Source organism: Erythrolamprus reginae, chromosome 3 (genome assembly GCF_031021105.1).
Source record: "Erythrolamprus reginae isolate rEryReg1 chromosome 3, rEryReg1.hap1, whole genome shotgun sequence".
Taxonomy (NCBI): Eukaryota; Metazoa; Chordata; class Lepidosauria; order Squamata; family Dipsadidae; genus Erythrolamprus; species Erythrolamprus reginae.
The window spans coordinates 94,365,517-94,382,743 of NC_091952.1; the positions used below are offsets into that span (position 1 = coordinate 94,365,517).

The 17,227-nt window shown below is 34.6% G+C and overlaps 1 long non-coding RNA gene across 1 annotated transcript in view; it reads right to left on the reverse strand.

The window, feature by feature from the left end:
- Positions 1-710: 710 nt before the first annotated feature.
- Positions 711-17,227, reverse strand: part of LOC139164278 (uncharacterized) — a 57,625-nt gene continuing 41,108 nt past the window's right edge. Inside the window, exon 3 of the long non-coding RNA XR_011558596.1 lies at positions 711-786. This is a non-coding gene — a long non-coding RNA (uncharacterized lncRNA). The remainder of the gene's footprint in view (positions 787-17,227) is intronic.

The window sequence follows — 17,227 nt, forward strand, 5'->3', positions numbered from 1 at the left end:
CTCCAGTTGTGTGTTCACGGAGTGTGCACGCCAGGCAGCAATGTAACAAGGCTACCCGCTCCATTTCCACCGCCGGAACGGCGTTTCCTTCCATCATGTTTTGATCTATCAAAGCATGTCTTCTAATCTATTGCACAGATACAGTGGTACCTCTACTTACGAACTTAATTCGTTCCGTGACCAGGTTCGTAAGTAGAAAAGTAGGTAAGAAGAAGCAATTTTTCCCATAGGAATCAATGTAAAAGCAAATAATGTGTGTGATTGGGGAAACCAGAGGGAGGGTGGAGGCCCTGTTTCCTCCCAGGAGATTCCTAGAGAGGCCCCAAAGAGGCTTCTCCCCGCCTTTTCCAGCCCTGTTTCCTCCCAGGAGATTCCTAGAGAAGCCCCACAGATGCTTCTCCCTGCCTTTTCTGATTACAGTTTCAGAGGCTCAGGTTTGTAAGTGGAAAATGTTTCTTGAGAAGAGGCAAAAAAAATCTTGAACACCCGGTTCTTATCTAGAAAAGTTCATAAGCAGAGGTGTTTGTAGGTGGAAGTACCACTTTGCTAAACTACGGTATTTCCTTCCTCCTGATTTTCTACCTGTAGTGTTAAAGTTGTGTAATTAGTATTTTTTTTTTAAAAAAAGAAAAGTGTTTGGGAACAGAATAGAAAAACAGACAATTTTTGGATTTGCATATGTTTGCAGAAAGCTTTAGAGGACAGAAATCGTGGCATCCTGTTTTGTTTTGAAAATTTCAGTCATCTTGACCTCAATTCCCTTGAACGTAAGTTGGTATTCCCCACCTGTAAGGAGAAATATAAGAGTTAAGTGTTGTACATTTCATTTTGTTTGTCTGCTGAGGTTATATAAGGGTTTTCTTAATGGATATAAATTGAAAAGTTTTAAAAGGAAGATAACTTGCAAAATAAGTTAGCATATAGCTATCTGGCTTGACTCTTCAGACATCAGAACATTGAAATTTGAACAGCCTTATTTCCTGCTGAGCATAAAGGAAAGACAGTTCTGTTTCTTTGCTTTTCTAACATTTTTCTAATAATAAAGTTCATTTTCTATCATAACTCCATTCATTTTGCTAAAGTAAGTAAAATGATTAGAAAATACAGATTGTTAAAAATCCTATCCTTTTTTTTTCCGTACAGTTTTAATGGCCTGCTTTGAAACTTGGCACATAGCACATTAATCCAGTCTAACCCTTCTATCAAGCTGTCTGTGTTTCTTGAACAGATTCCCCCCAAAACTGTGTCAAAACCATAAATTACTGGATTAAACTTGTTGGAAATGATGAAAGCTGAATTCATGTACATACATGTGGTAGTACAAATGGACTCTTTTATAATTTAACTTGAATGAAAGCAATAAATTTGAAACAGGTTTAACTGATGATATTGGTAATCCACAACATATTTCATAAATTTTGTTGAATGAACATTGGGTTTTTTTGAGTAATCTCCTCAATTAAGAATGGGACAGATAATTCAAACAATCTGCAAAACAGCAAAAGAATATCACTTTCAAATGTTACATTACAGAATAGTTACTCTCACTGGTTCTTTTAATAATTAAACCAATTAAACTGCAAAGTATTTTCGACTTTTCATTGGAGTGTCAGGCATAATGATTATTGTATTTCTGTATTCATTGTGTCGTTTACAATGTCATTGCTATTTTCTGGGATATATCTTTCCTACTAAAACCTAGGAAGTAAAAAAAAACAGTTGTAGTTTACAGTAGTAAAATAAACTCTTCTAGGAATTTTGTGATGCATTTTATTCCTATTTATTTCTTATTCCATGAAAACTGGCACTTCAGTTCTCCAAAATATTCATGGTCTGGTTAAATGTAAATAGCTGACTAAAAGACAGCCAAGTACTATTACTGGATTACACTAGAGTCTCTCAATTATTGAGTTCATTTATACTGTATCTAGTATTGGAATAATTCTAACATAATCGCAACTTTAGTAAACTCTGTTACATGTGTTTTTTATGATCGCTCTTCAATTTGATTTGCCTTAGCTAATCTATAAAAAATTATTACAGGTAGGCCTCAATTTACAACAGTTCACTTAATATCTTTTCAAAGTTGCAACCACACAAACAAATGATTTATTATCATTTTCCACATCTCTGACCATTGCCACATCGCCATGGTCACCCGATTTACATTTGGATGCTTGACAACTGACTCACATTTGGAGTCATGTGATCCCCTTTTGTGATGTTCTCATAAGCAAAATCAATGGGGAAACCAAATTTATTTAACAATTATATATGGCTAACGTAACAACTGCAGTCATTCACTTAATAAATGTGGCAGGAAAAGTCGTAAATTGGGACAAAGCTCACTTAACAAATTTCTTACTTAGCAACATAAATTTTGGACCCAATTGTTGTCAAGCATTGAGGACTACCTGTATATTGCTGAAAAGTCCTATATCCATTTGGTAGTGACTGCCTATCCTTTCTATTCAACTATTATTTGCATATTTTACAGAAATGCAAATAATAGGGCAGTGCCAGGCAATCAGAATTCAAGCTCTAAAGAAAGGTGGATGAAAAAAAATCACTTTTGTCTCTGCTGTGTTGATAATTTCCTCTCTGACTAGAGTTGCTGTTTGTAAGCTGTCTTTTATATTGTATTGTGTGCACATGCTTTAATTGCTTTTTGTGATTAGATACATAACCTGCACTTCATTGTCAGAGAATATACTAATTGTCCATTCAGCACAAGTCAGCTTAATAGATGTGATACTTAATCAGGAAGTTATCCCTCAAGGAATTCCAATGTCAGATAACTGAGAAAGTTCATGGCTTTAAAAACTGCCCACATTTACTACAGTGTGAACATTAGAATAAGTTAAAGCAGTCGGGATGAATAATTAGGAATGTAAAGAGGTAGTTGAAGATGCCATGGTATAAATTTATTATACTGCCATTATCTTTCTTCCTTGTACAAACATGCAAAATATGTGTTAGAAGTACATTGCTATGCAAAGAATAGCAGATTTTCTCCGGCGTTATGTATTTATATATTAACATTGTGAGAGACATGCCTTAATATTTGATATTTTTAATTTGATATTTTTATCATAAAGCTACTATTTAAATAAACAAATCTATTAGTAAAGTTAAATTATTATTCTTAAACTTTTATACTAAAAAGCAGTTGAAACAGCTGCAGAATTTGTAATTTAGAATTTTAAAAACTGTTGTTTTGAATATAAATTCATCCGTTATAGTAAATAGATCACATAGAAGTGTAGATGAAGTAAAATTTAAACCTGACTCTTTCTCTTGCTAAACACAGAATACTGTCTTTGACTATTGTTTTGTTTTGTTTTTGCTATAATTTGAAATAACACAAAGAACAACATCTAAAAAGAATTATTAAGTTCAGAAGTTCTAGCTACCAAGGAAAATTATTATTTTTTATATTCTATATAGTTTCTTGCTGTATTAAAAAAAATATCCGGCATTCATTATTTTTTTAAAAAGAGACAAAAAGTTATTAAATATATATTATTATGATTTATTTATTTTTATGGCATAAAAGCTTCAACAGATGACACTCTCATCAACTGGTGTATGCAAGTGTATCAGTACAGAAAAGCAAGTATGCATCTTATATTTTAGAGTAGAAAAGTCAAAGGAATAGTTAGTGGGACTTGAAATATTAAAATAAATAAATAAATGGAGGTAACAGTTACCTACATTCCATGAAACTGCTTCATAATTTTAAACATTTTATCACTGTCTCTGTCAGAACCTGAGCCATAACATCTGACTATGATCCCCGAGGAACTATTAACTTTAATGGGGGAGAAATGGTTGAAATCTCAGAAAATGTTTTTAACCTGAATTGTAGAACTCCAGATATGAAATTTGTGAAAATGCATGAGTTATGTCTCTCTGGCATATTTTCTGCCATTAAAAAAAACAAACAAAAAAACAGATTTAGTTGTTTTTGGTTTTTGCTTTTTAAAGTCTGCACCAAGCTCCCTGACCCTTTGCGAGCCCAGCTTTATTTTTCACAATTAAAGTGTTATTTATCTATCTATCTATCTATCTATCTATCTATCTATCTATCTATCTATCTATCTCTATCTATCTATCTATCTATCTATCTATCTATCTATCTATCTATCTGATTTGTATCCTCTGTTTATAGTAATTTTCATTTGATTATATGCTATATATACTGTATTTGTATCCATTCTTTCTAATCTTAACATAAAATTGTTTTGGTAGATATATGACGAAATTATGAAATTTTGAGAATCACATGTTTCTCTACTTACTATATACTTTATCTTACTATACTCCCAATACCTTGATATTTATTATGCTCCCTGGCCTGCCCGCTCCCCAAATGGTAAGGCCTACATCTGAATTGATTTCACAGTTCTTGCTGTAAAGAATCTTTCCAGACATGGCTTTCATAGCACAATCAACTTGCCTCAGTCACAAAATGATGTCAGCCTCTACTTTTCCAATCACATTGCTTCCCCCTCCCCAAGAAAAAAGGAAGAAAAGCCTAAACAATTACACAGTACAAATGAACAATAGTGCTAGCAGCCATTCATTCCAAAATGAAAAACCCCAAAACATCAAAGAAAATATATTCGGTATCTTTAATTCTCCACTCTATGATATACTTTCTGAGATGAAATGATCAGACTACCACAATGTATAATAAACTGTTTGTAGCTTTAATTGCAACATTGTCATACCAGCTGTTTTAATTCTAGCGCTTTGTGTAAAATATTTTGGAGCTGCTTTTGAAAACAGAAAAAAATCCAATTTTCCAATTTTTCTACAGTGCTTCCATTCTTTCCTTGTATCATTATGATCCATTCCCACTGTTAATTCTTTAATTTTGCTTGAATGCTGTTTATATATTTGGGATGACAGAGTCCGTGTACTGAAAATCAGTGTGCTGTCACATATAAGTTGTTGTTTTGCATTCTCTGTGCAGAGCACAATTTGGAACATCTTTCTTGAATTTTAGTATGCTGATTTTTTTTTTTTAATTCCAGAAACATTCTTAGCATTAGGGCTTTCTCAGTAATAATTCTAGTAACATTTTTAATTACCAAGTAGTACTTATCGTCCTTCCCCCATACTGTTTTTGGAATAGAGGGAGCCACTGCAGTACGGCAGAGGCCACGAACCTGCCTGATGAAGCTCGGATGAATATAAAGTATTCCCCTGAGCTTAACAGCCATTATTAATGTGCATCTCCAATAGGCATTTTTAAAATTCATTGAAAGGTTAAAGGACAGACTTTCAACCGTTGTTTTGCATTTTGTTTTGGGGAGATTAGTTTTGTACATTTCCACAAAGGAAGTGTGAAAAGATATCAGCAAATTGCATTCCATTAATTACATCTGCTGCATACAAGGGAGTTCACAAAAATAAAAGGAAAGGGGGGGAATTGCTTAGCTGGCCAACACCATTTAAACTCAGTTTTACCAGCCCGATGAGGCAGAATGTAATGGCATTTTACAAAACTCCATTAAAATTTGTAGAACATCAAATCTACGTTAAGCAAAAGAAAAGAACCTACAAGAAGGCAAGTGCCAATTTCTTTCTCTACTACTAAGAACAGGAAGCACAATTTTTAAAAAGAGATTCACTATTGAGTGGCTAAAATTGATGAAGGAAATGGAGGGTCTTGACAATTTAATTTAAGCATAAATATTTGAATTTATTATTATAATTATCTTAAATGTAATATGTTAAAAATTCACTAAATGAATTACACTTTTTCTTTTCCCTTTGACACCAGGAAACGGCAAGCCTTCAAATTTCTGATAAAGAAGATGGTAGAGCAGAAATTTTGATTTCCAGTTTTATTCTTTAATTCAAATTTTGGACACCAAACAATCTCCCTCATCTGGCATCTCCCTAATTGTGCCCTCTCAGGTTCCTTTCCTATTACAATAATCAGATTTTGCAAGCAGATTTGCATTATTTGTATAACTAATAATTACAACAACTTCTTTCCAGTTACCACTGTTTTAGCTTTCCATATATCTGGATATAGAGAGATCTTTAATATAATTGAAAGTAGATAACTTGAAACCTGGACCTCAGCCTATATAACTTCCATTTTATAGATCATGATTCCAATATGGTGACTGCATGCACAGTGCTGGAACCTGGCTTCTGCACATGCTCAGAAGGGAATTATTAAAAAAAACATGGCAGCCACAGACCGATATCAACCAATCTGGCTTGGTGACATCACAGTGATTTCACCAGTGGGTCACTACTCGCTTAGGTGAACCGGTCCAAACTGGGAGGAATCCACCCCAGCTGCTGATGAATGCCCCATCCCCAACTGATGCCACCAATTCTCTGCTGCCAAGATTCTGTCCCTAATGTTGCTGTCCCATTTCTGCCCCCGATGCCCCATACCGCTACCAACTTTATGCTGTGTGCCAGAGTGAACAGTCAGTGGGCCCACACACCTTTGTGAAGTAGTTTTGAAAAAAATGCTTCACTTCTGCACAATCCTACTAAATGTCATAATATCTGACACCAGTTCTTTAGCCTTATTCAAGCCTTATTCAATATTTTTAATGTAGTTGCTAGGAAAGTACTTACCATGATTTTGATATCACATTGCAATAATATGCTACACACAATCCCAGAATGGAACAGTCCCACAGGAATAAAATGCTCGTCTGCTCCAGAGTTATTGTTGAATCCTAGTACTTTAAGATACATGCTACTGATTTAACTGTTCCAGACTTTGAAAATCAACAATAACAGTTCAATATTCCTTAATAGCAATAGCACTTAGATTTATATACTGCTTCACCATGCTTTACAGCCCTCTCTAAGTGGTTTACACAATCAGCATATTACCCCCAACAATCTGGGTCCTCATTTTACAAACCTCAGAAGGATGGAAGGTTGAATCAACCTTGATCCGCTGGCAGTGAGCAGAGTCAGACTACAATACCGCATTCTAACCATTGCATCACAACGGCTCTTATATTATATGTATTACAATGTAATAATACATTATTGATGCTTACAATAATTGTGCAATTAATTGTTGCAAATTCAGACTATACCTGAATTGTAGGTAACTCTAAAATTACAATGGTCCTTTCCCCAAAGCATGATTAGAAAGAAAGAATGGGAGGTAACATTTATTACTAGAGAAATCAGCAATTCAAGAAGGGAAACAGCAGTTGAAAAGAAACCACAAAAGTTGAAAAGTTTCCTACCTAAATTATTTAGGGAAAAAAATATTATTTGACAAGCTGTGATGCAGAAGTGGCAATATAATGATTCTCACTAAAGCAAAATGGTAGTTTGGTCCTTTTTGACAAGCTATTTTGCATCATCTTGAAACTACAGCCAACAGTTCCAGTAGCTGTGAATGTGTAACATCCTCAAAGGCCTTTTTTAGCTAGAATCACTGTGGGAAGAAACAGAACAAGCAATGCAATGTAGCCACTTTGCCTTTAGTAGGAAGGAATCCACACTCCTTTGTGAAGTAGTTTGGAAAAAATGCACAATCTCACTAAGAGTAAATTCCATTCATAACATCTGACACCAGTTCTTTAGCCTTACTCAAACTTTTATTCAATATTTTTGCAGTAGTTGCTAGGAAATACCTACCATGGTTGTAGTATCACATTAGAATAATATGCTATACAGTACATGATTTATTACAGGGATATGAAACTCATGACGTCATGGCAGTTGCATGATGTATCATGACTTTTTCCGCAAACCAGAGGGGCGTGGGGGGCTCAGCACATGATACATCCGTGCTGCAGGCCGTGAGTTTGACACCCCTGGTCTACCATATAGTTTGGCAGAAGTATATGATTACTTCTCGGAGTGCACTACTTTCTCTTAAAAAAGTAATCTGCTGAAATAGAAATAACTTGATCCTACTAAGTTGTGGGTACATATTGTTCCTGTTGTGCAATAAATCCTGCTCCAACCATACAAAATGAGTAGAAGAGATAATTTCTTAACAAGGCAATACATAAGTAGGAGCATTTGAAAATGCAAATTTTAAGATTCTCTACATGCTATATATTCATACATTGAAAAATTTATTTGCAACCATAGTTTATAGAACTCATTAATTTTTGTCATACATTCTTCTAGTAATAACTAACCAGTCTTTTTCTACCCTGAAGATGTCAATCTGTAGTAAAGATAAAGTTAACACTATCACTACCTACTGTAGTTTTTTCTATTAACTGTACCTCAGTTAAGCAGAATATGCTGCTATTCAATTTACTTTATGTCTTTCATGTAACCTGACATTATGATAATCCTATGTACGTATAAATCTCCAATTAAGTAGAAAATTTGAACATTTTCCTAGTCATTATGACAAATATAATGATCAATGTACAAGTACAATAGATAGCAGAGTTCAGGAAGTTTGCAGTGTCATAATGTGGGATTCCAGATAAAAATTCTCCCTCCCTTTAATTTAGTGTCATAAATCTTTTTGAATTAAGCATTTTGATACAGGTTTTTTGAATGGAAATTTAAAGGCAGCCTTGAACTAATAGAGCAAGTCTTAACAATAGGTTAATAATTATTAATCATTCTTAAGTCTTTTTAAGTGCTCTTGAAATAAGGACTCTACCATTTGTTGTCCTGAATGCAGTATACATTCAAGAACCTATTATTTCTGAGGTATGGAAGGATAACATTTGAAGAGTCGGGATGCTTTTATATTCATGAAAACATATTAATTTTTGTCAAAAGCAGTATATTGCTTCTATTAAACTGTTAATAATGATACAAAATACAGAAAATAAAATCATATACATGGTACAGAGCTGAAGGGATTGGATACTGTAGCCTAGAGGTTAATTCTCTGCCTTACAAGGCAAAGGTTGCAGATTCAAGTCCCAGTGAGGGTATGGCTAGTTGATGAGGCCAAAATAAGGCTGAAATAGATCTATCCTAGTCTCCCTTAATTTTCAAATTCAGCAAAAACATGTGACATACATATATATAACACCTCCGAAGCATTGCCTCACAACTCCACCCCCTCTCTAAAGGAGGGAAAAAGGCAACAGACACGAGTAAAAGCGGCAGGTCTCCCTACAGCCAGCAGGATTAAGCCTCACAATTCCACCCCCTCCCTTGGGGAGGGAAAAAAGGCAACAAACACGAGCAAAAGAGGTAGATCTCCCTTCAGCCAGCATGATTAAGCCCACAATTAGGCTTACCGCAGGGGGGAGGGAAGGGTGTGGCCCCGTGACACGGGCAATGAGCAGACTGAGTAATGCTTTATAAAGATGTTTGTCTCCCACGGCATTTTAAAACTCTGACGAAGTTAGCAGCACGCTAACGAAAGCTAAGTGGTTTTATTAAAGTTTCTATGTTCCGGTGATCGAGATGGCTGCTGCCTCATCATTCACATATATATATATATACATGTTTTTGCTGAATTTTTAAAATTAAGGGAGACTAGGACAGCGCTATATATATATTACCTTCATGTAGGCTTTAAAATTTCCTGTTGTTTAGTCATGTTAACAAAATTCAAAATCAGTTTCGGAAAATGCCTCCAGTAGGTTTGCCATTTTCTGTATAGGGCCCTATTGAGCTGCATAGTGCTCAATAGGGCCCAATAACTCTGAAATTGTTTTAATTCAAATTGATACCTATCATGTTTTAATCTATTATTTCTTTCATTTGGGTTAGGCATGATTAACATTATGAATGAAATTCCTCCTTTAGCACATCACTGACATGTGACAAGGGATAACAAGCATATCCATTGCTCTTTCCTACAGTGCTTATGGTTATTGCATTTTTAATTCCATATCTGTTTATACAGCCAATAATTAGGCAGAAAAACCGATGAATTGTTAAGACCTAGAATAGCCTGCATGATCTTGAGAATCCGATACAAAGTGCTAGAATTAATAGTGTATGGCACCTATGATGTAAAGAAATCTAGTTGAGAGACCCTGAAATTCCAATTTATTTACTCGCTAGCTACTGGCTACTTTACTTTGAACCTGTCCAGAGATAAGATCAGTAGCAGAGGTCCTTTAAAAATGACCTCATTTTCTGATGGTTAGTCATATAGAAAGAGAACTTCTGTTCTCTTTTCCCCAAGCCAAAATGAATTCCCTTAAAAGCTGTTTTGCCTTTTGGGAGTTTTTCCTCCCCCCAGCTTGAACTGGTTTATAGAGATTCAAACTGTTCATATAATATTTTATATATCTTTATAAGTTATTGTGGTAAGCCATAATAGTAAGAAGTCACATTTATAATAGGAAGATGTTTTTTAACCAAAAGCTGTTCCATGCACCAGGCCAGCTTGACAGATTGTTCTGAAAGGAAGAGTGTTTAGATTAGTACTTGTAAACATTCTGGTAAAAATGACTTAACCCAGGGATTTTACAAACTTTGTGATGGTGTGATCTACCATAATAAAATTAATGATTGGGGGAGGGGGGAGTGTTAGAAAGAAAAAAATGCATTTAGTCTTTGCAATGGTTCAGTTTCAATCTATAAAATAATGATATATTTTTATAACTTCATAACATAATGCCTTTTCATTGGAAATTAATAATTAAGCTGTCTGAATCATATGTTGTGTGTATATAATAGAAAGGATGACCAAACAAAGGGTATTTTACATTAATTTTGAATTGATGCATGATATTTAAAGCAGCAACTGTGGAGAAATCTTGAGTTGGCTGCAAGTTTGTCTAGGCAGAATAGAAATATGTTTTTGATTATGCTTCCACTAAAATTTGGGATTGTTCCTCAAATTTGTTTGTGATCTACTTCCCAGGTAGATACAAATCACATTTGAGAAGCCTTGACTAAAGCATAATTAATGGATTTATATTCCTTTTACAATATTCCTATGTGTAGTATATAGTATAACTAATGTAGTCTCCGTGTATGTAGATTAGTAATATGTGTAGTAGTCAGAATGAAAATGTATGGAATGAAGAAGAATGGAACACAGTAATCTGTAAATAATAATTATTTTTAAATGACAGGGATACTTTAACCACAGATAAGTGGTTATCATACTCTTTGTAGGTAAGGGAAGGATAGTATTTAAGCTAGTTTCCACAAGATCACTTTGGATGATAATGCTAGGCCTCAAAGATAATAATGACTAGAGAAATATAATTTCATATTTTAATTTGAATGGACAAGCATATGATGAGTTAGAAAAAAATGAAATCAAAGAGATTCCAAAACAGCATTATATTAACCAGTAATTTCAACTGTCATCATGAAGTACTGAAACACAATTTTTTTTCTAACAAAATTGTAAAATTTCTAAATTTGTGAACAGTTATGGCCTAGAACATTTGTTCTTAGGAACTCATGCAACACATAGAAGACTGAGCAATAAATTTTCTTCTAATAATATTTCTTATCCCTTTTGCTTAAGAGAAAATGAAACATGACAATACTCGCAACTGCTGTGGAAAACTAAATCACACTTTGTCAAACATTTCACAATGCTAGCTTGTGAAAACTTCAAAATTCTAGCCACAATAACAATGTTGTTGAAATATGTCTATAGACATTCCAATTGCTGTTAGTGATTGTATTGCTTCTCTGGGCTTCACAGTCCTCCCCATTCTCAAAGGTAAAACAACCGTTAGGGCAATGGATCCTAAAATGTCCTTGTGCTTTAGAACTGTTAGTTGCATGTGCTTGGGACTGAGCAGGCCTTGGTTTGAGTGAGAATAAAAGCTATAGCTTTGATTTCCATGATTCTGAAAGGCAACTGGTAAGGTCATATAGGAATGCATTGAAGTGTCTTCTTTTGCAGGAGAGGTGGAGTAACGACACGGACACAAGAGCTGGATTTAAAACTGGGTCATTTTTATTAACATAAATTTGCATAATTTATTTAATTAAATCAGCATAATTAACATAATTAATTATGACCCTAACAAGGACCCGCAGGGTCAAACAATTGCTTCTGGGGCGGAAAATGACGTAGAATAAACTTCCGGGGCAACTTATGGGCGTAGCTCCATGCTAGTCCAGGTGACGGACCCCTCACTCACCTGAGACCATGCCATGCACTTGCATGTGGGAGGTCCCGCCGGCTAACCCCTAACAGGGGAATTAAATGGGCGGGACCCAAAGACAGGTTCCCCCCAACTGCTCAGGTCGTCAAAACCACAAGATTGGAGAGAACCTGTCAATCATCCCCAAAGATGCCCAACGGAGAACTCGCAGTTGCTAAACCACCACCCAGTTTTCCGCCCCTAACCTGCCTACCCAAATGACCAAAGGTAAGCCAATTAACCTAAACAGGTGCCGGCACCCCCTAACCGCTCTATCCGTCTCCACAGTGTGGAATAGGCGAAAAAACGGTCAAGGCTAATGGGCCAGACCGCCAAAAATTCCTATTCTGCCCCCTAGAGCGACCCAGAATAGCACACTGTAAGATAGGGAGGGCGGGTGGGTGTCTGCTCAGGATGCGAGTCCGGGCGAAGATGGAAAAGCCTCGGGCCTGTCCTCCCTTTTATAGGACAGGCAGGCCCCGCCCAGACATGTCATTGATCAGGCCACCCTGGCCTGATCATCGGCTGAAATCTCACGAAATCTCGTGAGATTTCGGCCGAAATCCAAGATGGTGGCTACGCCATGTGGCCGCTGTCTCCCCGATCCTCCTGCAAAAGGCACCGGTAGGTAAGAACCACCGGCGCTATTTTTTGAGCTGGCTCATTTAATAATTGCATTCTAGAGATCTTAGTAACATCTAATTTTGCTAATAAGTTAATGATTCAGTATAATAATATTAATAATAATAATAATAATAATAATTTATTAGATTTATATGCCGCTGCTCTCCGAAGACTTGGGGCGGCTCACAACAATAATAACAATACAATATAATACAAATCTAATATTAAAAAGAACAAGTTAAAACCCATTATTACTAAAAACAATCAATATTACACAATCACACCACACTCAAATGCTACAAGTTTGATTGCCACTCATCAAAAAAGGAATCAAAACATCAGGTAAAAGAGGGTCAGACAACATATGCCATTTAAAATCATTTATAAAAGGGACTAATATTTGTTTCATTGGTATATTTTAAATATATTAACTACTATGACAATTTTAGTTAGGATTATATTGTGAGTATTATATTCTAACAGAGAAGCTGCTAAAAAATGGAAGAAACCCTTAGTTTGCAACCACAGTGTATCAACTGCTAGAAACAATGAGAATTAATACATAAAAATACTTTTATCTGAAATCAGACCAGTGGTGAGCTGCTTCTAAGAACTGGTAACGCCTGCAGTGGGAGGCTCCACCCATGAAACTTCTGCACATGCCCAAAAGCATTACGTGCAAGCGAATGCACAAACTGATAGTAAAGGGTTTTAGAATCCACTACTTAATCAGACCTATACATTGAAAAGAAATGAAGAACTGGAACCCCTAAATCAGAAAAGTTAACATTTTAAAAGTTTAAACAGGAGTAAAATTTAATACTATTCATGTCCTTTTATTTATTTATTTTTAAATCAACAATTTTTTTTATTATACTTTTAAAAATTCAGATTATCTATGGCGCTACAAAAATATATATTTTTTTAAAAAAAATCATGCAGTGTGTTTTCCAGCAAACACAATGTCCTTTTTTGCATACCAGGAAAACTTGTCCCAAACCACTAGTTCCCTTGTTCAAAACACAGTAGCTACTAACACCACAAGAACCTCATTGAAGTCTTTTCCTTTGTTTATCTTCTGGCAGTTTCCTCTGTCATAGCATAACATGAGTCTGAAAATGTTCATATTCTGCCAAGAATCCACTTTAAATTAATCTAAAATAATACAAAAGGAAGTTTGCCATCTTGGAAGGCTTTCTACAGCCTCATCATTATTGTCTCAATTAATAAAAGTGTTCCATTTCACTGAAGTGACTTTTTTTCTTGTGTATCCATTCTATCTAAAGATTTATATTGAAGCAGATAGAAAATCACAATGTAACGGATATAATCTATGATTATATTTGATTCTTTGCTGGAAGTAGTTGCCTTGAACAATATCATAGCTCCCTTCTAGAACATAACTTCCACCCAAGTGCCAAGCCTTGCTATGAGCCCTACTAATTCAACATGCAAATTAAAATGTAATAATCTATTCAGTTATGTTAATCTAAGCCATTGACATATAGTTTCCCTGAAATTGTGGAATCATGAACAGAAATTGAAACATGTTCTTCTTTGTACCTATGACCCATTTATAAGTTTAAGAAAATTTGTAGCTCTAGAGGCAGAGCTCCTGTTTCATAGAAAAGCCCAAAATTCAATCTCTGTTAACTACTAACATCAATTATTTAAATTTCTGAACTGCTTTTACTTTTCAGTGGAGACAGTACTGACTACATGGTCCAACATTCTGTCTTTCCATATCTTTTTTTTTCAATGTTTTGCACTGGGATTATGATACAAACATCTGGGTTTAATATCAATTTCATGATTGTTTTTTTAAAAGTCCAAGTTTGCACAACAGAAGGCAAAGTAAAGCCAATTATTAAAATGATGATGATTTGTACAAGTTGATAATTTATCTATTTTATACTGTTTCCTATAGGAGTCCTCTGAAATATAAAATAATAATTAACGCCATACCAGATAACGTCACCAGATAAGACAATAACAATCTAAACTTTAATTAAGGAAATAATATTATTCTGATCACTTTTTAATTTGATAGATAAATATTATAGTATCCCTGTCTTGTGCCTTTAAGCATTAATACTCAACTCCGACACATCAGAACAAAAACCTATGAACAGAAAAGAAAAAAACTTTCACACATATATATATGTGGACAATATGTTGATACATGAACTTGATTGCATGCAATACAAATACGTCTTTTTATAAGGTTTTTTTATACCTACACAAACATTTGTTAAATTCCCTAATAAACTTTATAATGAGAAGTAACATTTCAAAATATTGGATGAAGGAGGGGGAGAAAAAACATATAGTATCACGTAATATATCTTTAAAAAAAATGTTTTCCTATTCAGCCAAGCAGCTATGTTTTGTTATAAATATGCGAAATTACCAGATTGTCCTGGATTTCTTTTCTTAAAAAATAAAAATGGGGAGTCACTGCATCATTAAGCTTTGAATGAATATAATGTAACTATTGAAGCTGCTTAAAATATTTCCTAACCATAAATTATTATCCAAAAATATTTTTCAAGCAGATAAAAAGAGTTGTCAATTCTGCATAGCGAATGTCTCATAAGGGGCTCATTTATGGTTGAAAACTGAATAAAAGCAGTAAATTAAGAACAGACGTAACCATAGAGAAACTGTAATCCACTGCAGATTTCTCTGGTGAATGAAGTATTGTTGTGTGGATTTGCTCTCCTTGCTTGTACAGTTAACCACTCACATCTGTGTGTGACTGGAGTTGACTCCATGCACACAAATGAATTTTATTCCATAACTCTTCCCTCGCAGACTCTCTCAAATAAGCACATGCTACCAAGCCTTCAGAAACTGCCCTTTCTGTTATGTTGGACCCTTTGCTATTGAAAGATTTAAAAAAAAACATTCCTGGACATGAGCTCAAATTCAAAAGGCTTAGTAAGAAAGATGATGCAAAGGCACTCACTAAAAATATACATTTACCGCAGTGCACATACTTAACTTTATAGGCATGTAAACTGCGACATTTTGGTTTGAATCTTTCCTGTCATGCTTGTCACTAGTATACAAAATTAGCACCTTGGGGTACTTTGAAGACTTGACATGAATTCAATTTGGCCTTATTTCTCTCAGTTAAATAATGTACAGAGCCAATCAGATATCAGCTTCAGGAAATACTCCATGCCCAAGAATTTCCTACTTTTCCCACTCCATTCACTACCATGAACCATCAGAATCCACTGTACTGCAGAGCCATGAATAAATGTTAGCATCTGACATCTGAAATGCTTCATGATCTCAGAAGTAAAGTCAGTGGTTTTTCATAGGAGGCATTGCTTAAAATATAAGATGTTTTTATTTTGATCAGTGCATCGCTTTTCTTATTCCTCAGGATGTCTTTCCCTTATTATTGTAACAATTGTAACATTTCACAGCTTGTTTCAACCCACAATATAACTTCCTTGAATCCTGAACCACAGAACTCTAAAGAATCTTGCTTAAGAATGAATAGGAATTACCACCAATAAATAACTTTTACTGTTTCCATCTAGAAATCAGTGGTAAATTGAATTAATATGAACTTAGCTCTACTGCTGGATTCCCAATATTCAATTTTCAGCTTTTTCCCCACTTTTTACCAACTAGTAGTTAATATCTCCGAAAATGCCCTTCTTCTCCAGTAATCTTAGTCTTAAATCACCTGGACAGTAGATCTATTTTCCAAGCACAAGATACAACAATCACAGTTGCTATGTATGATTCCTCAGGTCTGTGAAGATCATTTATGCACATGTATATTAGTTTTGTGTATGAATATAATATATCTGATAATGCAATACATGAACAGAAATATTATGTTCATATTCTACTCAGATGGAAGTTATTGATAAAAAATGAAACTTGTCCTATCGCTAAATCTTGAAATAAATTTAAAGATTAAACTGTCCCTTTTAAGAGCACGCTAAGTTATTGCTTATACATAAATTATGAAACATTGTATGAAGACAAATATAGAATTCTATACACATATTTATAACTTCGTTTTATTTTTTCTCCTTAACTTAGAATAATGAATGAATGAATGAGCAAGGCCCTCACTATATGAAGTGCATGATGTAAAGACTAAATAGTATAATGATAAACTGAACATTTCCAAACATTGTGAAATGAGAGAATTTGTATTAATTTGTCTAGCTTCCTTTGACTTTTATTCAATGATGCACGCATAGAAAAAATGAAAGAAACGAGCTGGGCTTTCACTTCTGGTGGATTAACTTTTGAAGTAACTTACTTGAACAATGGTATCAGCAAGCAGAAAGAATTTGTCTGATACTTTCAAGAAGATGAGACAAATCTTACACAAATAAGACTTTGTTTACAGATAGTGAAAAAAAAATGCCTCTAATCTTTCAGCTTTCTTAGACCCCAAATTGCAACTTTACTTTTGATTTGCTTCAGACTAAATTGAAGGTAAAATCTGAATGACTGTATTAAACCTGCGCTACTGGAAAAGTATTCTTTTGTTAAACTTTTTAAAAAAC